This window comes from Stegostoma tigrinum, chromosome 15, assembly GCF_030684315.1.
Source record: "Stegostoma tigrinum isolate sSteTig4 chromosome 15, sSteTig4.hap1, whole genome shotgun sequence".
NCBI classification, from domain to species: Eukaryota; Metazoa; Chordata; class Chondrichthyes; order Orectolobiformes; family Stegostomatidae; genus Stegostoma; species Stegostoma tigrinum.
This window is the reverse complement of record NC_081368.1, coordinates 55,968,201-55,995,745: the sequence shown is the minus strand read 5'-3', so window position 1 is coordinate 55,995,745 and position 27,545 is coordinate 55,968,201.

Genomic DNA, 27,545 nt, shown 5'->3' with positions numbered 1-27,545 from the left:
TCCTTACTTTCCTTTCCTCGCACTGGAATGGGCTAATTTGACAGGATTTAATGGACTTTTTTTTGTTGGGAAACCAATATTAACAATGCATGACATTTTAACAATGTTTCAATCTGCCAGTGGGTGGAGGAATGTTAATGGAGGAGGATAGTGTGCAAATTAATCAGCACATTTGTTGCCAACACATCCTGCAATAGGATATGCTGGACTCGATAATCATAAATAATAGAAAAATTAATCAACACCAGTAATAAACTGAGGTATGCATCATTGATACCCATTCTCAATCTGTTACTCCCTTGCATTTAGGAATGTAGCTAATGCAACTGCTTTACACGTCAACATTTTCAGGTGTCAATCATGACGAAGTCATCTGTTCACAGAATGTTAGCATGCAGGTACAGCAAAAAGTTCAATGGTATGTTAGATGCTATTTTAAAAAGTTTAATGTGAGCAAGAAAGTCTTGGTACAATTATTCAGGACACTGCTGAAACCATACGTGGAGTGTTCGTAGATAGTAGGAACTGCAGATGCTGGAGAATCCGAGACAACAAGGTGCAGAGCTGGATGAACACAGCATGGCCAAGCCGCATCAGAGGAGCAGTAAGGCTGACGTTTTGGGTCGAGACCCTTCTTCAGAAATGGCCATTTCTGAAGAAGGGCCTGGGCCTGACGCGTCAGCTTTCCTGCTCCTCTGATGCTGCTTGGCCCTGCTGTGTTCATCCAGCTCTACACCTTGTTGCCATGGAGTGTTTTGTACCATTTTTATCTGCTTTGCCAAAGGAAAAAAAAAAGTTCTTGCAAGTGAGTGTGAGAAAGGTTCACTCTATTATTGATCAGACGAGAAGGGTGCCCAAAGAGGAGTGATTAAGTAAACTGTTGCTTTTAAACTCTGGTAACATTAGGAGAGATGGCCTAACTGAAAGATGCAAAATACTCAAAGAGCTTCATAAAGTAGATGGGTTTGCATGCAAGATGAGGTAGTGGCAGAGCAGTATTAACGCTGGGCTAGTAATCCAAAAGTCTTTGCTATTGTTCTAGTGATAGGAGTCCAAATCCCATCATGCCAGGTGGTGAAATTTGAATTCAACAAAAGCTTAGACTTGACAGTAGTGGCCATGACTGTTGTAAAGACCCATAAAATGGCTCATATCCTTCAGGGAAGGAAGTCTGCCATTCCTACCAAGTTTGACCTCCATGAAACTCCAGGCCCAAAGCAATATGGTTGGCTCTTAACAGCTAGGGATTAGCAAAAAATGCTGGTGTAATCAGTAATACCAACATCCCATGAGCAAAAAGAAAATATTTACTTGACAATATACAATGTTGAAGGCAGAATCTTACATTTGAGTAAGAGGTGAGGATGGCACAGGATCTTTACATCCAGTGGAAATAATTTTGGATTAATACTCTGCTGAAAGAAATCACTTTCAACAGTGATGCCCTTCTTCAGTCCTGCCCGGAAACATGAAGATTTTGATCTCAAATCTCTGGAGAGAACCTTAGAACTATGATCCTGCCTTTCTTATGTTTAGTTGAGTCACTCCTAATTGCTCTTGCCCCTAATTCTTCTCTTCCTGGTACCCTCTAATAATTCATGGCTGCAAAGTTTGCCCAGGTGATTAAGAGTTATAACTTTGCCATGTTATAACTTTTCAGGATCCATTTGAGAATAGTTTACTTTCGCTGGTCATCTTTTCACACATTTCCTAAAGCTTCTCCCTGGCAGTAGCATAACCTTCAATTCACCATCAATAATGCACGCAGACATCTTCTTGTAATTAAGAAAAACCATGGCCTCAAAAGTATATCATGGAATAACTAAATTACATGGATATACTGGACTATTGAACAGTGAAGCAACAGAGATGTGAATTTTTCCAATAAGTCAGCTCAGTGTTATATTTGGGGAATTTCCTGGAGGGTTTACCTCCTTGAGTCCTAATGACCCTTCTCACTCAGTTTAACACTGCTCAGTTCATTAAACACCATATCTCCACAGCACCACTCCCACGCTGTTTTGCACTCAGCAAGCATGAATTGCTTACAGGTGCTGGGTCCTTCTGGAGTCTATGTTGCCATTGCCAGACTTAAAAATTGGATGGGCACTTTGTCAGAACACTGTCAGGTTGATCTGAAGTAGCCATCTGGGTCAGTACACTTTCTCTGGTCTGGAGGACAGGTGCCACACAAAGTTTAATGAACATCTGTGCTCTATAAGGCTAAGCACCATTCAGACTCTGTCACTGTCCCAACCTCTCACTGAGGGTCGAAGTCTAACATTCTCATTATTGCATGCAGCATCTTCCCTCAATGGATCTCATTCCTCCAAGCCATTGACCCTTTCTGCCCTTTCATCTTACCATACACTCACTTGGAGCACTTCCATCCTTCTTGACTGACAATAGTTCACCTTGACTGTTCACTGTAGCCAAATGTGATGAGGTGCCTAGCTTTTGGCATTGAAATGAAAGGTAAGGTAGAGGTGCCGTAAACATCCAAACACGTGCAAAATGAGGGACCACTAAGAAAGCAAGGTAAGGCTTCTGATGTGCACCCTGTGCTGATGCAAGAGATACCTACACACAAAGCAACATTGCGATGTATGCTGTCAATGAACTGTGAAGTGCTGAGGTGCATTATACGTGAATGAAATGTGCTGTGATAATGCGGTGAGGCTACTGCTTTGCCAATGCCCATAGAAGGATGGTGCAGGCAGTCACTTTCATGGAGAATATCTTGAAATGCTGGGGAATGCTGGCCAAGATGGTGGCCGAAGAGAACTTTGGTGAGACATAGCTGGCAAGTAATCCCTCGGAATTTTAAATCAGGAATTGTCAGCATGTAATTTGTCTACGGCATATGCATGAACAGTAAGGACACAGCATTTCAGTGGAGTAAGATTTGGTGATGACGAGATGTTCATGCATGTACATAGGCTGCTCTGCTCATTGCTCTGTATTGAGATTCTCAACTCACGATTTAAACCCTTGGATGCAAAACTAACATTTTCCCAAATTTGAGTGCCAGTTTCTTTTTTCTGTTCTCGCCATATTCTCTGAACAGGCTCACCATTATCCATTCCATTCAGGGGCTGGAAAAATTCCGTCAACTGTTATGTCTGGACTTATATTTGCAACCTCTGCTTCCTCAAGGAACTTTGATAAAGCAGATTAAAGAACAAACTGAAGAAAACTACTTTCCTGTATTTGGAAATCAGAAATTTAATTTGTTTTATTGTGTCTTCTAATTGGGATGAATAGATTTGCTGATTACTTTGATTTTCCACAGGCTGAGTTTGCGCTGTTGCATTTTGTTTGCATTGCTGGCAGAACTCTTGCCCAACCAGGAATCAGCTCTGATAATGCTCATTTCATGCTTTTCAAGCAGCTTAATAGTCACTTACTTGGTCAGTAATAAACCAACTTATCAGTCCCTGTCTAAACAGCAGGACTGTCTGTGGAATAAAGCGGAATATTGAGTAGCTGGCTTACTGAGCTACACATTTCCAGATTTTGTAAGATAGTCAGAAGTACAAAAGTAAAATCTCACACAGCACCCATAATATGCAGAAATACTGTATTGAACCAATAAAAGAAATATGAAAGCTAAACGCTACACATGGCGGAAATTTGAAATAAAATGTGGAATCGTTCTCTCCTGAAAAGTGGTGTGGATGGTTGATGGTGCCAAGCGATCAATGAAAATTGGTATCCCTCTGTTCGTCAGGGATCTGAAGGCCCTAGTGGACGGATGGTACCCAACTCCCACCATGGTTCATGGTCAACCTTTCTCACTGTCTCACACATCATTTCCCTCATTTTCTGTCACCCATCCCATCCAGATGGTCCCACGGCCCCCAGACTACTGATGCTGCACGGTCTCTGCGCTGCTCACATGCTCACTCAGGAGAACCTGCTACTTTGTACTCACAAACACTAATAATTGTGCCAGCCACTTTTATCTCTCTCAATTCCTTCCACTGATTCATTGCAGGAGAAAACAGTCTGCAGTAAGACAAAAAGAGCCAAGGTGGGTAGTGAAACCGCTGACATATGGCTCCCTCTTCTGCCCCCATGAGAAGAGTTTCAATGCCCAGGCTGGTGAGGCTGTGACCATTCCTGTGGTGATGCTAAAACCTGCATACCCTCACAATCGAATAAACATTGTTGTCCTTTGCTGTGCTGCCCTCCAAATACTGCCACTGTAGACATACCTTGAATGTGACCAATCTTCTATACCTGCTTTGCAACACATTGCCTCCTTTGTCTCTAGCTGAAATCCACACAGTCTCTGCAGCCAAAAGGACAACCCCACAAGATATCCCCTTCTCCACCTCTGAGGAATAAGCCACAGATTACTTCAAGTATACACTGGTAAAGATGCCTCCTGTACTCCTGACCAGCTCAGGTACTCAGACCTCGGTGGGTAAATTAACCAATCAGAATAGGGAGCCCATGCTGATAAATGTATTCATTACCAAGTGTCCATAAATGGCTGAGGATCAAAAAAAAGGCCTTAGCTTGCTGGCATTCGAAGCCTCTAGCTCATCCTCAGGCATGAGACGACTCTGCGGTCACGGCAATTAACAACTTTGTATGAACGGACAAGCATACGTAGGGTCAGCAGGTAGGTTTGTCAACATCACTGGGTGCACTGACTCAAAGATTGGAGAATTCCATCAGCACAGTTTGCACCATTCTGTCTCTGGAATGTGATCATCTGGCCGCCTCCATAGACATGGACAAGCAGGTCCAGCTCGCTCATTGCATGCCGGATATACTCGTAGACATGCACTGTGTTGCTAATAGTCATGGGTGCTCCAGACTTTGACCTCAATCCAGGTGATCCTACCCACAAAGGAGAAGGGCAGTGACAGTAGGCATCTAGCTCCCGAGAAGTCTCCTCTTGGGGCATTGCAGAGGTGGCCAGGCCTTCTACCTCCTTCTGCGTGCCCTGTGGGAGTTCAAACTGAGGAGGGGTGAACCTGCCTTTGGGCAGGAAATGCTCAGCATATTTGGGCTCCCAAGAACAAGTCCCTCCGAGGCTGCCTGAGCAAAACTCCAAGGCAGACAAGCTCCACTGCAGGACAGGTGCCCTTAACCCCGCCTGGGGAACCTGGGACTATATCAAAAAGCAGTGGAAGGAGACAATAAAAAAAAGGAGATTTTCTGAGGACACATAGGTTGTGCAGGTGAACCCTCGTTCTCACATTTATAAATATATATTCACTGGTCATCATTAGTTGTGCAACTGAGTGAAATAATGATGGTACAGAGACTGGCTATCCTTAGCATTACACAACATTTTGTTATCCAAGGTGAGAAGTGAACATCTCCTACACTATGTGCAGGCAATTGGAACTTGACAGGCAGACAATCAGAGAGTTGTTCTCATGCTGATCAGGCTGGATGGCCTACACAACTGCTCCTAACTGATTAAAAAACACACACTCAGCATTCTTTGCCCAAGTGAAGTTTGCTGTGAACACATGGTCCATGGTTCTATGACATCACAAACATCTTCGACCATTGCTTAAACAAAGTAAGGGTGCAAATATAGCACACCAAAAGTTCCAGTGACTTGTTTTTCAAAGTGGACTAACTCCTTCCTTCATCTTTGTTATAAAATAGTCCTTTCTTTTGCCCATTTTGGCCCACAATCCGAAACACGAAAAGAAACTCAAAGTGGTCTTCATAAGGACGGAATGGTGATTGCTCCAGTCAATACTATCATGGACTGCTGCACCTGCAGCAGACAGAATGGTTACGAGGAGGGCAAATATTTTCTTTTTATCCCTTTGTTGATTCCTTCACAACCAGTCACGGACCCACTCTAGCAGTTACCTCCTTTAGAACTCCACCAGGCTGGCGATGGACTCTGAAGTCCCCGACCAAGCACAATCTATGACCTTGCCACTCTCAATGCTTCCGCCTAATGGTGTGCAACTTGGAGGATGACTGATTCATCAACCAGTGAGTTATTTAATTGCCTTCTAGCATTGACAACTGGATGTGGCAGCTCACTAAAGGTATAGATTTCCCACACAAGATGATTCATTTTGGAACTTTCCAGGTGCATGACAGTCTGTGTGAAGTTGCAAAAACAACTGCCCTCTTGGCAGCCTTTTTAACATTTAATCAATGTCTCTTTTAAAACACAGTTCCAAAGCTTCCATAAAAGCATAGTGTGTATTTAAAGGTATGAATATGACATGATTTTACTGTGCACAAGGACATGCCACATTGTGCAAGAAAGGGCACACTTCAGCAGATTTTACTGAATAGCTCAGCTTGCAGACAGCAATAACATCGTCAGCAACAATTTTTCAGCTATATCAATTCCATGGATGGACCAGCAACAAATCTCCATATGTAATACATTCATTTGCGCATACAATAGTGGCTGATTCACCACTCCCTGACTCCTAGTGGGAAATCAAATTCATAGTCAGTGTTAAATTGGAAAATGCAATTCTGAAACACTGGGTTTTCTATCCATCATCATTGCTGAGGATGAATATGTGGGGAATCAACATCACTCAGGTGTGTAATATGCTGGCATGTTCAGAGTTACAACTAGGGAACAAAACAGTTACAGAGAATAGGTGAATGTCCTTAACAATGTAGCTGCAAGATTTTCAAAAGTGGAATGGGGGTATTCTTAGAAATTAAAAGGAAGAAAGCCTCAAAATTTCATTATTGTCAAAAGAAGGAAAAAAAACAGGAGGGTTGCATTCCTATATCCTTTTTCATTAAATTACGATGCCCTAAAATGCTTTCTAACCAATATATTTTCGAAGTAGCCATATCATAATAAAGATAGTTTAAATACATTGAATTGGAAAGAGAATTCATGAATAAATTGAGTGTGGAAGATGATAATATCTGTTTAATATCAACAGTTCTTTAGTCACACAACTGTGCCATGATGGGCCAGAATTCACCAAAAATAACATTGTGTTGACAGGTGCACTATGTTGAGGATGCCATCCTATGGTCTTCCAGAGCATTTTGTACTGCCTGTCAAGATATGGATAGGATGGAATCAGGACTATCACTCCCAAAGCAGAATAGAGGCACAGCCCTGGGTGAGAATAGTGTTGGAGCCCAGAAACAGAACTATCCCATCCCCGGAGTTATGAAAGACTCACCTCTGGTGCATCTTGGTGCCAGTGGAAGTAACTGGAGGCCATAACAAATGCTGTAGTTGTTGTTTAAACCTTAACCTGTGACATTGCAGACTTACATATGGTTTGTATATGCTTGTAGGCCCAAATTGAAAAAATCCCCGGTAAGCCTTATCCACTTCCAAGATGACCTAAGAAATCTCATTAATTCAGTAAGTGTTATACTTTAAATCAGGCTTTTTTTTACTTTTCTTTATCTTATGGAACAATACATTGTTAGATATTATACATCCTGCAAGAAGCAAACAATTTTAAAGAGATTGTCCTGTATAGAGAAAAAAGATGAATAATACATTGAAAGTAAATAAAACTGACTGCAAATCAATTGGCATTAAAAACTAATGAATATTTTTACAGCTTTTACAATTACATAAAACTTTCTAAACCTTTAGGGCCTTGTAAGGCCTATGTGGCCTGTCATTGCAAAATACATATTGGGCACAACTGCAATACATGATAATCAGCTCATGGTTTTGACTATAGCAGGCGGAAACAAGGCAAGAAGGTTAATTTAGCTCTGCAGACGTTGAAATGCCAGCTTCCCAGTAATGGATGAGAGTAAGGAATGATGGTTCCAGGGGATTGAAAGTTGATTGGGCTTTTTGATTGTAAGTGGCAGGAATTTTTAATATATGAGCATATTGTACATAGTAATTAAAATACCAGTTCACCAGCTTAAACAACGCATTTGCAATTGATTCTTCAAATGAGAAACAAGTGGCTTAGCATGCATGGGTCTGGTGCCTGATGGTGGCATGCAGCAAGTGAGGTCAGCTTTCTGGCGGAATCGCACTGGGTAAGATCTGTTTTCATGGGGAACTTTGTTGAACCACGGTACAGATGGACTGAGTCTGGAATCAAATCTCTGAATGGCTGTCTGATGAAGGAAGTGTATTATAGAATGCATGGGTACTTAGGGCATGTTTCATTCAGAGAATGGTTTGTGATGGATCAAAAAGAACTTGTCGGGGACTACTGAGTAAATGAGAGCAGCAGATGAGGCATTCAAGGCAGGGAGCAGAAAGTGACAGTAAGTGATCAGAAAATTCTAAAAGTGAGGTGCCCTCTCTCACATAGCCAGATGCCTACTGCTGAATTGCAGGTTTTGGCTCTGTGAGGTAGTGCCAAGATGATTGAGTTCCTGCACAATTGACCAGGTATCCTGGTCCATGTATATTTAATCGATTGGCTACCAAATGATTGGCCTTGGCCAGCAATCCCAACTACGAGAAAAAGAACCACGGACTTCTGGTCTGACACTTGATGCTGTTCCAACAAGAAGCAGCTCAATTATTGATTGCAACATTCATTAAAAGTTTAACCTTGATCTGTTTGGACCTTGCATTGAATCCATTTCAATTGTTAGCAATGTTTTGAAGCAACCAATTTCCAAAAGTTCTCTGTTAATGGAATAAAGTAAGTCAGGGGGTTGTTACATTGTTGCATTACCTTTCTGATCTCTAGAAATGCTCACGATTCTGCCAGCTGTAAAGGAATTGATTTTGGTTGAACAATTCCTGTAGGTATCCTCACAGTGATAGCAAGGCCACTATCTGAAAAGCTTTGTCTAGCTTTTTTTCCAGTAAAATTTCATGAGTAAAAATGAACATTCTCTTTCATGGATTCTGGAGGTAAGATTCTTAATGCAGAAGATTAAATCTGAAAAACAGTAGTTAAATATACAATCAAAGCATCATTTTATTTTCCATAAAGCCAGTGGTGCATTGTTGTTTTGTAATGATAATGTTATAACCACCCTGCTGCCAGTAACTAAATTCAAAGGCTTTCTGTTTACAAATGTAATCCCCACACACCATTCTGATTTATATTTAAGTTAGAAGAATCAATCTGAAAACCTACCAAACACTAAATTTCATGTCTTGCGACTTTCTTGTCTTTCCATTCCATTGAAGTTCCTTAAGAATTTCTTTATGGAATTGAAAATCCCTGACACTCCCTGTGAATTCACCACAGGAATATTTCAGTGAAGTTAGCATTGAGTGACTGTGCAAATTATACATTTAGATCAACTGTTCATTGTTATTGTCAACACTGGTATAATTTTGCATTCACAAATGACAAGTATTCAATTCTTGAAAACAGTGATTCATAGATTAGTCTCTTTCTGAAATTTAGTGTCAACACTTGGATGGACGTGTAAATGCCATCAACTGGTACAATGAATCATGACACTCAGTTAAGTAGATACTTTCACACAAGTGTTTTTTCTCTATCTGATCTTTGCAATAGTCCTCTTACCATTAATGTGAATAATAATAATTTATGAAGAAGGGTCCCAACCCGAAACATCAGCTTTTTTGTTCCTCTGATGCTGCCTGGCCCGCTGTGTTCCTCCAGCTCCACACTTTGTTATCTCTGACTCCAGCATCTGCAGCGCCTGTTTTCTCTGAATGATATTTTGCTTGTTGTGCATGTTGTTCAAATGGAACTTGCACTGTTTTCTCAAAACAAAGCAACTGTCTTTTCTTGACCACTTTAAAATTACAGAGCTTTGCAAGAAAAAAAATGGCAGCAATGAAATACCTGTCTAAATAAGGTGCTGAAGTCCTGGAATGAATCTTGAAAACTCAGTCTTTTAAATCAAAGATAAGACAAAATAACACGCAAAATAAGAAGTGGATTCAGTAACATTCTTGAAAATATAATTAGAACAACTGCATTAGCTTAATACTATATTCCGTTTGTTGTCAGCATGGGTAATTGCATTGTAATGACCCCAAGGTTACTTAGTGAAAATGGAGGTATTGGAAATGATGCTTGTTAATGGGGCGGCCAGGTACCGTGAGCTTAGTTACTAGTTGTTAGCTTGTATTGTGAAAGCATTTAAGATGGGATGTGTTCAGATTAGTCCTTATGTTGTTGGGCAGCAATCAGATCACCTACAAACATACAAAAACACAGGCAGTTGTGTAAGATCAACAAATGCACTTTGTTTTTATTTCCTTGAGGACTTTTTCCAAACATGTTGAGAACTATATTCAGCCCATGCAAATCCAGCGCTATAAGGTCTGATTGTGCTTCCGAAAAGGTGGCACAGTGCTGCATGTTGTGGAAAAGGAAAAATGGAGATTGAACACAAAACAAAAATCTGACAGAAAGGTAGAGGTTAAACTATCAGAAATAACCAATGCTTAAATGAGCGCACTAGAAATAAATTCATACTGAAAAGCTAATCGGCAAAATTTTGTAGAGATCTGAATGGCATGGACTATGATGAGATTCAAGGCAGAATAGTATGAAAATTCCATTGAGGCCTATCTCAAGGTTGGGAGCAACTTGATGCATCTTTTATGCATTTGCCAAATTGTAAATCAAATTTCTTGCCCAGCAGTGGAGAGGTGCCAGTTAAGGTGGATCATAACTTATTAAATGCCTTCTTAATTGTATTAATTATTTCATTAATTTCCAGGTGCCTATTTTATCAAAATATGCCAAAAAAAGTCCGATGTCAAAAATTCTCAACATGGATGTTAGGGCGAGCATGTAGCAACCTCAACCCTCTGCTGGCTGTGAGGAATAATCGATGTTGCTCAGCATCAAACAGCATTCCAGGGCATAATTGCTCGGTACCAACCTCTTGAACCCTTCATGCAGATTATCTAGGAGAAAGAAAATGACGTGGGAATACAAGTGAAATGTATTTCAGGCAACAGCAATTGGGAAGAGAGAGAAGGAAAAATGGTTTGGTAAGAGCAGACCTGAAAGATACTCTCACTCTCTTTGTCCCTCCCTGTTTCTTGCTGTCTCTCACTAAACCAATGCCTGGTGATCAAGAAAATTGGAGAAAGATGGATTCACTGAGAACTCAAGAATATCGGTAAATTTCACAGCTTCTTAGGGACACAAGGCATCAATTAAACAAATTTGATTTCAAGAATCTCAAGATGCTAATGGCTTTTACAACTGCCCATTCTTAATCTCTGTTTTCATAAATTAAAGTGTAAGTTTTTGTAAGTGTTTCAAAAAACAGTTAAAAAGTCATTTTCTGCCAGTGAATGTGTTAAAACGATGTGAGCTGATTCACTTCTCTTCACGTGACCACAACATCAGTGAGTAGAGAATAAAACCTTAAGAACTGTGTTTTTTCAGACATGTGATACCGATAGTTTGTTCAACAATAAAGCACATCTCAGGTGACCATTGTACCATCCTTAGGCACAGCGGTGTCATCAGTCAAGTTTGAAAGAACTTCTCTTTAATTCCAAGCGACCAATTCTTAACCATGTCTACAGGTCCAAGGCTGTCAGGGTGTTTTAGCTGCTACGTCCTGAAACCCCAAAATCTGTTTCCCACCTACATGGCACAAGTCAGGAGTGTGATGGAATACAGCTCCAACAACACTTAAGAAAATTGATACTATCCAGAACAAACCAGCCTCCTTGATTGGCACCACATCCACAAACATACCGACACTCGGATGCACATTGTATACTATCTACGAGACATGTTGCAGAGATGTGCCAAGCTTCCTTAGAGTGACCACTATCATCCAGAAGGACATTGTAAGAAGATATATGGGAACAATGCCATCTGCAAATCCCTTTCAATGCCACAAATCATCATATGATTTTCATTTTGTTCAGTCTTTGGTTACGGATTGCAGTGATAGTGAACAGCATTCCTCAGCTGCTTTAGTCTGTGTATTGAATGTGTTCCCGCAGTCCTATTATAGATGGAGCTTCAAGATTTTGATGCAGGAACTGTGAATGATGGCAGTAAAGTTCCAAGTCATCATGGAGGGGAATTATGTCTATGCATCCTTGTTCTTCTAGACGTTAGAGATTATGATTTGCAAGGTTCTATCAAATGAGCCTCGAATTTTTGCTACAGTATATTTTGTTGACTTGAAGGCATGGTGAACGTTTAAGTTTGTAATGATAGGACACTTCTCAAATATTGCTGGAGTTGCCTTCATTCAGGCAAATGGAGGTCATTTCATTTTACTAAATTGTTTCTCAGTATGATGGTTGTAGCAAGTCAAAACTTAAGGAAGTTATTAAAAAATGCATAACCTTTGACTTCTAGTTTCAGTCAGCTAATGTATTTATAAGTTTGGTGCAAGTAATTTTTTCTTTCTCTTTGCCTCCCATGATTTTCATGATCAAATGGTGATGGTACAAGGAGGTGGTTGAACACTCCCTTCTTAGAAATGAGCATTTCCTGGCTTTTATACTGTCAAAAAGCATTAGTTGCAACTTGAATCTTATCGACCCATGCGTCAGTTTTATCTAGTTCTTTTTGCATTGGAAATATTATCTGAGTAATCATAAATGGATTCGAAAAAGGTGTAATCATCCAAGAAAAAATTGCATTTATGGCACGATAATTCGATAGCCATTGGCAAACCAGCTGAAGTTTGTTAGACTTAAAAGAATACCTTGAGGGACTGAGCTGTTGTGGTGCAGTGGTAGTGTTCCTACCCCTGGGTCAGGGAGGCCCTGGCTCAAGCCCCAACTACTCCTGACGTGAGTGATAATGTCTCTGAACAGAACAATTGGAAAATATCTACTCCAAGGAGCTACTGGGCGGGGAAGTGGGTGTATGTGTTCTTGTGGAAGACCATTATGTGTGTCATAAGGTTTCTGAATAGGTTGATTAAAAATAATTCTCAAGCATGCTGAGCAATATGTGAAGTAGTTGCAGTCAAATGCTCACAAGTTAGAGTTTGGTTTTCCATTCCAAACATCTTAAAGTGAAGCAGTCCAATTAAGAGGGCCAAAGACTTAAGATCTTGCGACACAGTGGTAGCATCCTTACTTATTAGCTCAAATCTCACCTGCCTGAGAAAGATGGCACACTGGGTCTGACGAGGTTGATTAAAATTATGTACCCTGAGGAACTCAGGGATAAGGACTTTTGTGGTGCAGTGATAACATCCCTGTCTCCTGGCTAGAAGCTCTGGGTTCAAGTTCCGCCTGCTCCAGCAGCGTATCATAACACCTCTGATCCATTTGGTTTAAAAAGATCTACTCTGAGACACTCCTTCACCAATAAAATGTCGTTAAGACGACAGATCCCCAACAACTACAACAATGTGCTTTTGAGCTAGTAATGACTGTAGCTCATGGAGAGTTCTATTTCTAGTTAGGTTCGTTCCAGCTATTCTCAGACTCCTCAATGAACTCCATCAAATACTGTTAAAAATATGATAATATCTTGTGGACAATACCATAACTTTAAGAGGTGCATTTTATTCTTTTAATTTTCAAGAAAGTTTGAGGCTAGGTTATCAAGAGGCCTGCTCAAAGCCAATAAAGTAAACAGTTTGTGAGGCTTTGTGTTTTTTTTTTGAAAGGCAGAGCAATAGAAGCAACCTGAATGAGTGGGATCAAGCTCACACAGAACGAGGATTTTTCATTTTAGCTTTCAGCAATAGCTGTTGGGGTCTTGAAACTGAGTGTGGAAGATTTTGCTCCTCTCTCTGAGCCAGCAAAAAGTCGGGTTTTCTTCCTGCTGCTAAAAATGTATGTGAGGCATTTATTTTACTGAATTTGCCTTTGCCAAGGTCATATATATGGCATGTTAGTGTATTGGAACTACTACTGTATTAGGAGTAGTTAATACATATTATTTTTGTAAGCATTTCGATAGAGTTACAGTTAAGGCAAGTCCTTTCTTTTTATTTTGTCTGTATTTTAACTGTAGAGTGAATTTTTTTTTGTTTGAAGTGTTGTTGTTTGACCAATCAAATATCATCTGGCCTTACACTTACCTTTAAAGTAAGAAAATGTTAAGGTCTAGGCTACCTTCTAAGTATATTTTGAGGGGATTTGGACTGGTCCATAACTCTTATTAGAAGTATCAGCTTGATTGATGGATATGAATAATCTATGAATTATATGAATAACCACAAATATTTGCGCATTCTCCCTGTGTCTGTGTGGGTTTCCACCGGGTGCTTCGGTTTCCTCCCACAGCCCAAAGATGTGCAGGGTAGGCGGATTGGCCATGCTAAATTGCCCATAGTGTTCAGGGGTGTGTGGGTTATAGGGGGATGGGTCTGGGTGGGATGCTTAAGGGGCAGTGTGGACTTGTTGGGCCGAACACTGTAGGGAATCTAATCTAATCTAATCTATTAGATTAATCGCCCGCAGATATTACGAACATTTAAAGCCAAGGATTCATGTCGAACAAGAGCCAATCATTAAAATTTCTATCTCAGCAAGCAGGAAACGCCAAAAATCTTCAACTTAAATTTAGGATATAGCTGGAAAACAAGCAGATGACACATGCACACTGTTAGCTCTGTTAGAAATCTATATCTCCACACAAACAAGGCACAAAAGATGAGCAATTGTTTAATTGCATAGAAGGAGTTGAAATGGACATGGCACCATCACATCTAGATTTGAAAATAATGTGTTAATTACTGGAGGCAAAGAACCTGGAGCATCCAATTAGTAAGCGATAGAACCAAAGAACCTTTACACTTGAGTACCACTGGATACCAGGATAAAACAACCCTGCTGTCAAGGAAAATATAAAAATGTACATTAAACTAAAGGCAGAGAAATGAAAATTCATTTTAGCAATAGTCCTTAACAAAAGGTTTTTTTTAAGATTGAAAAAAATAAGGGGGATATGAAAAAACTTTCAAATAAATAATAACAAGTAAAATATCAGAAACAAATTGACAAGAGAAATGTCTACAACTTCACAATCGGATTTTTACTGAATAATTAAGGAGCGTTGTTCAATGTCACATCATCCAATTAAACCTAATAGCAACCTAATGCAAAGGGTTAACACCCACACTTGCAAAGCAGGGAAGATTAAATCAAAATGGTTAACTTATGACTTTCTTACATTCTTCCTTCTTCACTGAAAAAGATCATTGCACACAACTATGAGCTATTTTCTCAAATGTCTAATGTTGTTCCTCAACCATCTTTGTTGCTAAACTCCTTCCCCAAAACTGTCAGAAATATTCTATTTAAATGAACACTTACAAAAGGTTTCACAATTGTAAACATTAATTTCCCTACGCCATTCCTTTTGAATGTACTATAATGATTCCGTAGGGGCCCCATGCATGACTCCAATCTGCACTAGCAAAATGACTGTCCCAGTGCTGACTGTGAGACGACGAAGTATCCTGTCACTTACTCCACGTACTGTAACAGGGCCATGTGTCCCAGCACTGGCTGTGTGTGTGAGGGGCATGTCTGAGTGTTTTAGTACTGACTGTGTGAGTCTAAAAGCACCAAGTGCACTGGCACTAACTGATCTGCAAAATGTATATATCAGAAAATCTAGGCCGATAAGTTCAGTCATCAATAAGGACTTTTGGAATGCTGATCAGTGAACCCAGAGTTCATTAAACATACTGGATTCAAAATTAAAATTTCATAAGTCACTGACTTCGCCTCTTTCATGATCACTCCAGGGGAATAGTTTTACTATGTTTTCTCAATGTGTTGATTTAACATTGAAGGTTGTGTCTTAAATATTGAGAATCTTTTCCAAAAATATCCATAACTAACAACATATAGCTTTTATCACCTGTGTTGTGAATGTTATTGATTTGAAAAAAAAATGCAAATATAAATTAAAGGAAATCCAGGGAAAGTATCATGTCACCCATAAGGTTTTAAATGAAAAGCTTCATTTGCGATCCAATTTTAATGTGATTTTGCATGAAATGCATGCAAATCAAGCTTCAAACTTGGCGTTCAGTTTATAGCCTTGTAAACATCAACTTGTTATCATGCAAGGAAGCAAATTGTCAATCAAAGAAAATATACAGTGTTTCACAATACAGAAAAAAATTATTGATGTATTCTTAACATTTCCTTCAAGTGTAATAGAAGCCCAACTGCAGCAGATGAAAGACAGTAAAATATTGGTCTCATGCTTGACTTGATAAGCCAGCCCTAATCCCATTCCATTTTCTGCCCCCTTTCAACTTTACCGAACGTTCTCTGGGAAGAGCTATTTAAAGAAGACCTAAAATTAAGAAATATCCAAGTCTAAAACTTAGACCAGTGAGTTCTGTTTCCACTCGCTCCACTCTCTGCTCACACAAACTACTGCCAATGTTGTCAGAAACAGTGAAGAAATTGGGATCACATGGTTAATTTTGCAGACGAGTTATTCTAAGTTGAGCTAAGATCAGTGTTGACAAACAAAGTTGCACGCCTTCCTTTGTGAAAGCATATCAAAATGATTCAAAGTCTTAAAAGTGTTCTTAATTCTCCTTTTTTTTTCCCGCTTGGGCTCTCTGTACAAAGGCAAGCTGATTCACAGCACAATCAACTCCACCAAAGGTAAGGCAAGGAAGCAAATCCCAAATCCACTTCAGCCAGAATGGATATCGAACTCCACACTGTTGACACCAATCTGATCCAAACCAGTTGTCCAACAAGTTCAGAGCTGTGAATAATGTTGGTAGAGGCTCCAAATTTCTTTCTAGCGCAAGGCTGACCAGGAGTTTCTTTTTCCACTCTCACTGCCTATCATTGGTGTGTGTTGGAGGCATTTACAGACTCATATTCAACCTGATTGACATCACTATGATCAAATCCTCCCTAGATTAGATTACCTACAGTGTTGAAACAGGCCCTTTGGCCCAACGAGCCCACACTGCCCTTTGAAGCATCCCAACCAGACCCATCGCCATATAACCCACATACCCCAGAACACTATGGGCAATTTAGCATGGCCAATCTGCCTAGCCTGCACATCTTTGGACTGTGGGGGAAACCGGAGCACCCGGAGAAAACCCACGCAGACACGGGGAGAATGTGCAAACTCAACACAGACAGTCACCCGAGGCTGGAATCGAACCCAGGTCCCTGGCATTGTGAAGCTGTAGTGCTAACCACTGAGCCACTGTGTCACCCTCCTTAGTCATGAGGTCTTCACGTTGGACTTGAACCCTGAGCCACTGGCTCAGACGACACTACCATCCTGCATCTCAGGATTGTGCTTAAAATATGGATGGTGGCAAAAGGCAGGAAAGATTTAGAAATAATATTTTTAAAATAATACATCCATTTTACCCAATTAAGATGCACCAGCAATGTTGATAGAACGGATCGTAAAGAGGTGCCAGTTCAGAAAACCGCTGTAATATGAATTCGTTGAGAGTCTGAAATGTCACTTCATCTGTTATATTGTCATATGAATGTTATCATTCTCATATTGTTTTTCTATGTATCTCCAAGTGCCCAACAGGGTCTCAAAATATTTGAGGGAGGAGTTGTGCATAAATGTCATTTCACAGCTATATGTTCACAGCTGTGGCACTGTGAGTGACTACTTTGGACATGCAGTGTTTAAAGCTTAAAATATTTATACCCTGAAAGCCTTTTAGGTAAGGATGATTATGATGATGATGATGATGATGATGATGGAGTGACAGTTCCAACATTTATTGTTTGAAAATTTTTTGTGATGGCATCTAAACATTTGGCAATGTCACAATCATTTGAATATTTAACATACATGAGCCTGCTATACTTCAGTGGCGCAGTGATAACTGGGAATTGAGGTTTTATCCAAGGCTTGTTGTGTGGTCTGAGCCATGATATCTAAACATTGAGTGTTTTAGGAGGAAAATTATAGCACTCTCAAACTGGTCATTATGCTAAAATAGTCAGAATTTGCAGTAATATGTAATCATCTTGTAATCAAGGATAACCTCTTGGTCATATGTGTAAATGTTGGTGCTGATTTATTAATAACCTTAAGTTTTAAATTGAAAACTTGAGCCATTTTCATTGAGAGAAGAAATCTGAAGTGCAAGAAGGTAAAACCTACAAAGGCTGATACCTTAGATTTTTTGTACCTGTGAATCCTCAAAGAAGCAAACGAGAAAATCAGTGAGGCATTGATTAATCATAAAATTATAGACTGGCACAACATCAAAGACTATTTAGCCCACTTTCCCTGTTCTTCAGAAGATCTATCTGACTCTCCTATCAATTCCTTGTAGCCCTGGACAATGTTTTTCCTTTAATTCTCTTTCAAATGTTAACATTGATTCTACTTCCACCACTCTTTCTGTCAATACATCTCAGATCACAACAACATATTGCATCAAAACATTTTTCCCTAATGTCCCCTTGTTGCTTTTGTCACATTAAATTTCTGCCAATCAGTTACTGACCATCCTGCCCCTCAAAGTAGTTCTTCTTCGCCTGTTCAGCTACATAAAATTTACCCTAGGGACAACAATCTCTGCTTCTCCAGCCTTTCCATGAATCTGAAGTGCTTCATCTCTGCTTTGTTTCCTGAAAATCTGATTTACACTTTCTGCAATGTCTTGCAATTCTTCCTAAATGTTGATGTTCAACTTTGAATACAGGAAAAGAGAACATGAACTCAAGCAAGAAGCAATGGTTGGATGTCAGCAAGCTTGGGATGTAAATATGCTTACTTTCTTCCACATACAAAAAAAATGTGAGACTGTCAAATTTGATGCAAAACAATATTAATAAAGAGAAATTAGCTTGGGAAGCTAAATAAATTTAAATTGTCATGAATCCATGATTGAGTAGCAGCTTGTAGTTTTTTGAGGCAGACTCTTGCTGAAAAAAAAGGAAGTGAAGAGGGAAATGAAGAAAGTTAACTGACCACCCCCGTTTAATGGAAATGAACAGCTGAGCATTATAATAATAAGTCAGGAGCAGAGGTTGGCTATTTGGCCCCTCAAATTTGCACTGCTTTTCAATAAGTCATGGCTGTTACTTTTTCACCAACCACCCACTTGTTTATATGTACACATGGATCTTAAAAATATTCTAAGACTCTGCTGTTCAGGAAAAGAGTCCCAAGATTTACAATCTCCTGTTTTAAATGGTGAAAGCCTTTTGTAAATGATGATCCTATTCCCACATCACCCCACAAGCTGAAGCATCCTCTCTACATTTGCTTGCCCAGACACCTCAGGATGTTGATTGTAATGGAGTTTTGAAAAGTAAGAGGCAACTAGTCTAGTCTGTCCCATCTTTACTCACAGGGTAACCATCTCATTCAATGTATTAGTCCACTATATCTTCTCTGAATTTCTTCCAAGGTATTTTTGTCCTTCCTTTTAATAAAAGATCAATATTATATACAGTGGTCTTTGTGGCTTTGAGACTGTTCTGTAAAACTGAAACATAACCTTTCTACTTTTGTGTTTAATTCTCCTTGCAATCAATTATAATGTCCCATTAGCTTTCCTAATTATTTGATTTTTCCTGCATTACTGACATGTTACAATTCATTAGGATACTAGGACACCCAGATAAAGATCCTTCTGCATCTCAGAACCCTGCACCTCTCAGCATTTAGATAATATGACTTTTTTTTTGTTCTTCCTACAAAAATGGACTATTTCACATTTTCCCACATTGTCAGATTTTGTCATATTTTTGACATGACTGATCTTAAGTGAAATGGATTGCAGTTTTCTGCTTTCAATACTCCTCCCATTTTGAAAAAAAAGAACTATCTTTACTATCTTCCAATCTAATGGGACCTTTCCCATTTCTTGGAAAATATTTTTAGAACATTTGAACCACTATACCAATTATCTCACCTGCCACTACTTATAATACTATAGGTTGAAGCCCATTTGGAAATGTAGATTGAAAACTGCAGATTTGGGTATTGAAGCCTCAGAACAAACTGAATTAGGTTGACTTTATATAAGAGAAGTTATCCCAGTTTGGTAATAACCCAAGGAAACCTAAATAGATAAATAGAAAGAGGGACATAACACCGGCGCTTTGTCGGAGGCTCACTGATGATGTTACCTAGAATGGTGACAAAACGTCTGAAAACCAACCTTCCAGCTCAGCGAGCAAACTCACATCCAGAACCACTTTCCAAACCAATGGCCTCCTCATTATCGAGTAGCGGTTGCACTACCACCCACCATTCCTCTCCAAGCCCCACCATGAAGTACACCAATGACACATAGATAACAGTTCGGGAAGGCAACTCACCATCAACTTAAGGGTGATTATTTATGGTCAATAAATGCTGATCTTGTTGGTAATGTTGACATCCCAAGACACTACAGAATAGAGATGCTACTTAAAGGTGTGCATTATAAAGTATTATACCTCCATAGAATCAGTGAAAATCAGGAAAAATGTGTCAGTCTAAATATAGAGTGTGAAACAACTTGTGTTTTTAATGTATCTGGAGATGTGTTAATGATGGGATGTTACGATCAAAGAAGGCCTTTTTCAGCAGTGACATGTTTGGACCTCATAAATAGTTGGCCCAGAGAAATGGCATAAGATGGTTGGATAGTGAATGCAAAATATAGGGGTACTAAATGCGACTCAATGTTTAATCTTTTCTCCAGGTCAAACAACAGAAGCAAAGTTAGTCAAACTTCTTTAAATGCTGTAAAATAAAATTAAAATCCTTGAAACCATTAACATTAATGTAAAGAATTATGCATTAAGCTGCAGATCAGTAACCTCCTCCTAGCAGAATTCATTGACTTTGAGCAACGATCCTTATATACTTCATAATTGCATAAAATATGAAGGTGTATTTTACCTCATTGTGGACTGCATGCTGACAGATAGCTGTTAACACATATTATGGTTCCAATAGATGATTTCATCCATTTGTTTTCTTTGTTAACTATTAGACAGATTATAACGTCCAGCTATTCCAACTGCCAACCCTACCAAATGCATCATTTTCTAGAGAAAGAACTGCCTAAAATCTTCAGGTAAGTCAGAAAACTTTAGAAATTTGGGGAAAGAAAACATCCTTTTTTTAAATTAATTCACGGAATGAGGGCATCACTGGCTAGGCCAGCATTGATTGCTCATTCCTAATTGCCCAGAGGGCAGTTATGAGTCAGCCACATTGCCGTGGGTCTAGAGTCAAATATAGGCCAGACCAGGTAAAGATGGCAGTTTCCTTCCCTAAAGATCATTAGTGAACCAAATGGGGTTTTCCAACAACTGGCAGTGGATTCATGATCATCATCAGATTCTTAATGCCGGATATTTATTAAATCCAAGTTCTACCATCTGCTTCGATAGGAGTCAAACATAGGTTCCCTGAACATTAGGTGGGGTCTCTGGGTTAGCAGTCCTGTGATAATATAAATAGGCCAGTGTCTCCCCATTTTTTGATGATGTTTTGCCATTTCTATCCCTTTTTATCCTACATAATTGACTGAACTGTGTTTTGCAATCTCAAAACAGTCCAAATATTAGACCTGACATGAGCTCACGTGCTGAGAAAAATAATCTCCAAGATATTTGTAGACATAAAGTTAAATCTCATACTGTGTCAGAAATGTCCAGAATTTCACAGAACGTTCATCTCCATTCAATGGTCTAAGACATCCGTAACGGGAAATCTAGCAAGGAGTGCTCTATGTGACAAAAAAGATTTTTTAAAAAACTAAAGGAAGTTCTGAAGGAGTCTCGTGAGGCAGGCATTGCTGGACAGGGGTTCAGAAGGCATTGTTGCTAAAACAATAGGCTTTGGGATTAGAATACTGTCGGCACTGCTTTCAAAAAGAGCATCCAATGAAACACAGTCACTGGACATTAAATTGGAGTATGTGCTGCAAATAAATATGCTGGGTGAGAGTACCCATATCCCATGAATTTAAAAAAGCCAATGTTTTACAAATATCTGTGAAAGAAGTCCAATGACATTGCCTGAAGAGCAATTGTTGTTTATTTAGTGTTGTTCAGGCTACACTGTTAAGAATCTGGTTGATCAGCTGAAAAGGATTGACTCTATTAGCTTCAATGCAGTTCTGTAGTAGTAAGAGTATAAGAGCTAATTGGCATCTTGAGCTTGCTTGACCATTCAATAAGATCATGGCTAATCTTTGGCTGAAAATGCACTTATGTCCTTATTTCTCATATCCCTTAACCTACTTTGTGTCCAAAAAAATCTGCCAAACTCTGGTTTGAATATCCTTCACTATGAAGCATTTACAGTTTGCTGGAGCGGAGAATTCCAGGATTGGAAGATGCTTCTTCTGTCTCAGTGTTAGGTGACTGTTCCCTTAACCCTGTGACTACTCCTATTCCCTCCTAGACAAAAATAAGGAAAAAATATAATCTAATTTTATGTGTTAAATTATTGCTGGGATTCTCATAGTTCAAAGTTTACATCATTGATAATTAAAACAGAAAAGAGCCTCTACTAAGATAACAAAGTGTGGAGCTGGATGAACACAGCAGGCCAAGCAGCATCTTAGCTGCTCGGCCTGCTATGTTCATCCAGCTCCACACTCTGTTAGCTCGGTTTCTCCAGCATCTGCAGTTCCCATTATCTCTGATACAAAGAGCTTCTGCTAATGCTTAAAAATGTTGTCTAAACCTTTTGTCTGGGCACATGACCCATTGTGCCTATAATTGGCTGTATGCCCAATACAGTTTGGGTCTTTCTCAGCACAGAAATGCAAGAAGGAGCTCAGACAGTTGTCAAAGCAGAAAGCAAAAACTGCAGATGCTGGAGTCTGAGTCAATGAAGCATGGAACAGAATAAGGAACATAGCAGGCCAGGCAGCGCTAGAGAAGCAGGAAAGTCGATGCTTTGGGCTTATGCCCTTCATCAGCCCTGAGACATGACAACGGGTCACATTTTGTAACCAAGGATCAACTAAGTAATGTACAGCTCCATTGTTCCTTGAATTTTCAATTGCATGTAAGAAAATTTCATAACTTACATTACTTTGGACTACCGCATTGAATATATAGCCAGAAGCGAACTCAAATTTATTACAGCGCAGTGAACTCAATCATTACTCTGATGAATAAGTCAACCTCCTTGAAGCACTATTCAGCTCCACTTCTTGGATACCACACAGGTGTTATGAGCAATGGCTGCAGAGACTAGGTTCAAACTCCCAAACCCACCAAGAAATTTGTCTTTAGGTGATGAACTGCATGAAGTGGAGTTACCATGGGAACGACTTGGAAAGTGAACATTCGTCTACATTATGCCACATGACTGGAAGTAAATAAGTCCCAAACTGAGGAATGGAATTCTTTCCTGTAGACCAGACACCATCATGTTTACCAAGGGCTTGTGTGTGGCTAAATGGATTTCTTGTCAGATGGTAATGGGAACTGCAGATGCTGGAGAATTCAAGATAACAAAGTGTGGAGCTGGATGAACACAGCAGGCCAAGCTGCATCTCAGGAGCACAAAAGCTGACGTTTCGGGCCGAGACCCTTCATCAGAGAGCTTTTTGAGTCTAGTGGGGCAGAAACAGGCTGAGACAATGGGTTGACCAAGGCAGGCAGGTTTGTGGATTTTGGGAAGGAGATAGAAACGGGCCGTGTGGGGTTGGGGAATAATAAGGTTGGAGGCTGTGGGTGGGAGGTCCCTGAGGTGATGAGGTCATGGATGGTGTTGGAGATGATGGTTTGGTGCTCGGGTGTGGGGTCATGATCGAGGGGGTGGTAGGAGGTGGTGTCGGAGAGTTGGCGTTTGGCCTCGGCGATGTAGAGGTCAGTGCGCCATACTACCACTGCGCCACCCTTGTCTGTGGGTTTGATGGTGAGGTTGGGGTTGGAGCGGAGGGAGCAGAGGGCTGCCCATTCTGCGGGGGAGAGGTTGGAGTGGATGAGAGGGGTGAAGAGGTTGAGGCGGTTAATGTCTCAACGGCAGTTGGAGATGAAGAGGTTGAGGGAGGGTAGGAGACCTGGGGCTGGTGTCCAGGAGGAGGACTTGTGTTGGAGGCAGGTGAAGGGGTCAGTGGAGGGAGGGCTAGGCTCCCACTTGAAGAAGTAAGCGTGGAGGCGAATCTTTGTGATGAAGGGTTGAAGCCCGAAACGTCAGCTTTTGTGCTCCTGAGATGCTGCTTGGCCTGCTGTGTTCATCCAGCTCCACACTTTGTTATTCTTGTCAGGTGGGTTAGTTTAAAATTACCCTTTATCTCCTGTATTTTCAAAATGAGCATACGCGTACGTCACAAGCCTGTATAGTTAACAGCAGAAACTCTGCTACCTTTTATTGTTTCAGGTGGATTAGCAAATGAAAAGCAACATTCCATAAACTGATCTTTCTGGTATCAATATACACACATGTGCTATACATTAAGGCACTTTTTTAAAACCTTTGTGAACTCAAATTTAAAACTGCACACTGACATAAATCATCCGAATTTTTAAAAAATATAAGTCACTGCTGGGACAGTATGCTGAAGAAAACACAATATTAAAAAAAATCTATTACCATTCAATACCAGCTCTGTGATGGAATAATGTGGGCAGGTCTAGGATTTTCTCTTTTCTCACAAATGCTATATTTGCTAACAAATTCATGTTAAAGTAAATGATGACCAGCCAGAAAACTTCATGACAGTGCAGAGATTTGACACTGGCTATGGAACAAAACTTCAATCTAGAACTTTGAAGAGGTGTTTCGGAGGTTATTTTCTCAGTTTTAATCCTCTACCATCTTGACAGCCATTTTTGGGCAGCTATAATGATATCAAGGCAAGCTTGAAGCAGCCCACACTATTTCTGTTAGTGATATCTGAATTAGATCAGTTCAAGCAAAGAAAGCACTGTGATGATGATAATACTCCACAAGTAGCTCACAATGTCAACGTGTTTTGCCTCTCATTTCTTTTTCATCTGTAACTATGAAAACAGATAAGGTACAAAGCTGTCACGCTAATTATTAAATATGCTTCTCGAAACAGTTACAAAAGCAAAATGCTCTGATAATGTCACATTGTAGTCATGAAGTTCAATCTGCTTGTACATCATCCATCATCCTTTAAAACATCATCCAGACTTTGTCTTTTGTGCTGGTTCAGATGAAAGCAAACAGAATTAAAGCAAAATGCTGTAGACGCTGGAAATTGGAAATAAAATCAAAGTGCTGGACAAAGATGTCAGGTCTGGATGCAACTGTTAACAGCATTAATGCTTGGAAGAGGAGCCATATGACACTCAAGCTGTTAGCTCTGTTTCTTTCTGCACAGGTGCTTCCAGACTCGTTGAGTTTCCCCAGCACTTTGTTAAGAAAAGTAATAGTTACTTGAATCTGTATCGCTGTACAAATGAGCTTGTTCCCAGTTCTTCAGAGTGACTGGTCCATGTTCTCCTAATCTCATTGCTTGGGAGTTATGACGCCAGGAAAACAGGAGTAATTAGAATGGCCACCCACTGCATGTCCACTTCTTGGAAATTTCATGCAGGTAAAGAATTTTGATATCCCTTAAAGTGAGGTACTTAAGCATCTGAGATAAAAGGAACTGCAGATGCTGGAGAATCCGAGATAACAAGGTGTAGAGTTGGATGAACACGGCAGGCCAAGCAGCATCACAGGAGTAGGAAAGCTGACGTTTCGGGCCTAGACCTTTCTTCAAAATCTCCCCTCACCCTACCACATCCCAAAACCAGCCCAGGTCATCCCCGCCTCCCTAACCTGTTCTTCGTCCCACCTATCCCTTCCTCCCACCTCAAGCCAACACCCCATCTCCTAACTACTAACCTCATCCTGCCCTCTTGACTTGTCCGTCATCCCTGGGCTGACCTCTCTCCTAAAGCATCCAATTAGGACCCATTTTCACATGGAGATGAGTTATTCCAGTTGTTGGAATGATCATCTTCTAAGAAATTTGCAAGCAACCAGCCAGCTCTCGAGAGGCAGTCTCCTGGTGGAAGGCCCTGGGGCCATTGACAACTTCTTTTAACATCTACCCTATACCAGAGCTACAGGGATCAGCAGACCACTTTGTGTAGGGACTGCCTCCTCCACTATAATGGACTAAAAATAATTGCCAAATGTAGTTTTATCAGTTCTTTTGGAAATCTTCAGAGGTTACCTTCACCAAGAGGCAGTTTTTTTCCTCTGACCCCCACCTACATCCACACATGCTGCCGACTCCAAAGCTTTGGGAATTCCTATTGGGTCTTCTATCTGTATAGCCTGCCCATCATCCTTAATTGGACAGCATTCCGGAAGGTGAAAGTTGCTTCGAAAGATGGACCTCTAACACCATCAAAGTTGTACCTTGTAAATGATCCTGATGCCCACTGAAAAATTCAACAAAGTGTCTTAAAAAGTATTGAAGTCCAGCAGTAGGTGCTCAATAACTTTGAGGTAAAAACATTGCCAAATAATTTGATTCCTTGCATCAGGGTTCTTCTTACCAAAATAACTGAGGGAACTTTGCTAACATTCTGAAAAGAGACAAAATGAAATTACTATACTTAAGGGAAAATTTGTACTGAGTTCAAAAACTGACTGAGTTTCAGCAAATAGTGATGACAAGAATACCTTGTTCTGTCAAAGGGTCACTCATTCCCCCTGATTTATCTTCACGGATGCTCCCAGACCTGCTGAGCTTTTCCAGCGATTTCTGTTCTTATATAGAACATTATCTCCTGCATTTTGGACACATTTAAGTTTAAGTTTAAATTTAAGAAGTTCTATCCAGAGCTCCAGGGTATTTATCGACCTTGGTCATATCAAATTGCCCTTCAGGTTCAATGAAAATTTTTTTTAAAAAGACAATAGGAAATAACACCTTTAATTTTTTTTCTCTCTTGTAACATCTCTTACGGAATTGCATCATGCAAATCCATGGGCATACTGATTGCAGAGTTGTTTAGCCATTGTGGATTTTTACAGTGAATTTTTCAACAATCAAAAATCTAACAGCTATTTAGTGTTTAATCATAGTAATTCCAAGCTGTTACATTGTTAATGCATCATTATTTGTTCGTTTATTTTATTTGGAAATTAGTTAAAAGAAACCTGGTGACTCCCCTAGATGGGGAATTCTTTTCATTCCAACATAATCACCTTCATCATTTCTAGCAAAGAAAAGAGAAATCCAAAAAAAATGCAATCTATGATAATAACCTAGAGATAATCTCTTGCTTAATGCTTTAAAAAAAACTGTTACATTGAAATAATATACAATTTCTTTTCTAATAAACAATTTGGTATGTTGTTATTGATAAGGGGAAAGTTCTAAGCACAAAGTACAGGTATTAGAAAGCCCTTTCAGCACAAAGTGGTCATTCCTAAAGATTCTGAATTTGAAAATACTACTGTTGTGGCAATGTTTAGATATTTATAGAATTTTGTATGAGGCCAGATGGGGCATGAGGTTCTACGTATTTGCACAAAATTAAAAGTAGATTTGAAACAGGTAGGTGTGATAATCAGTGTGCAAAATACTGTACTGGCTCCTGACTGGTTGTTAAATCTCTCAGATTTTCTGTCAACTGTGTTGACAACATTGATGACTTTTAGCCAAGTATGAATTGCAATCACACATTGGCAATCAGAAGGAAGAGAGTGGACTCTATAACACCTTCAATTTTAGGCACTATGTAGGCTCCTGACTCCAAGAAGTGATGATTGAGATACTCAAGAACT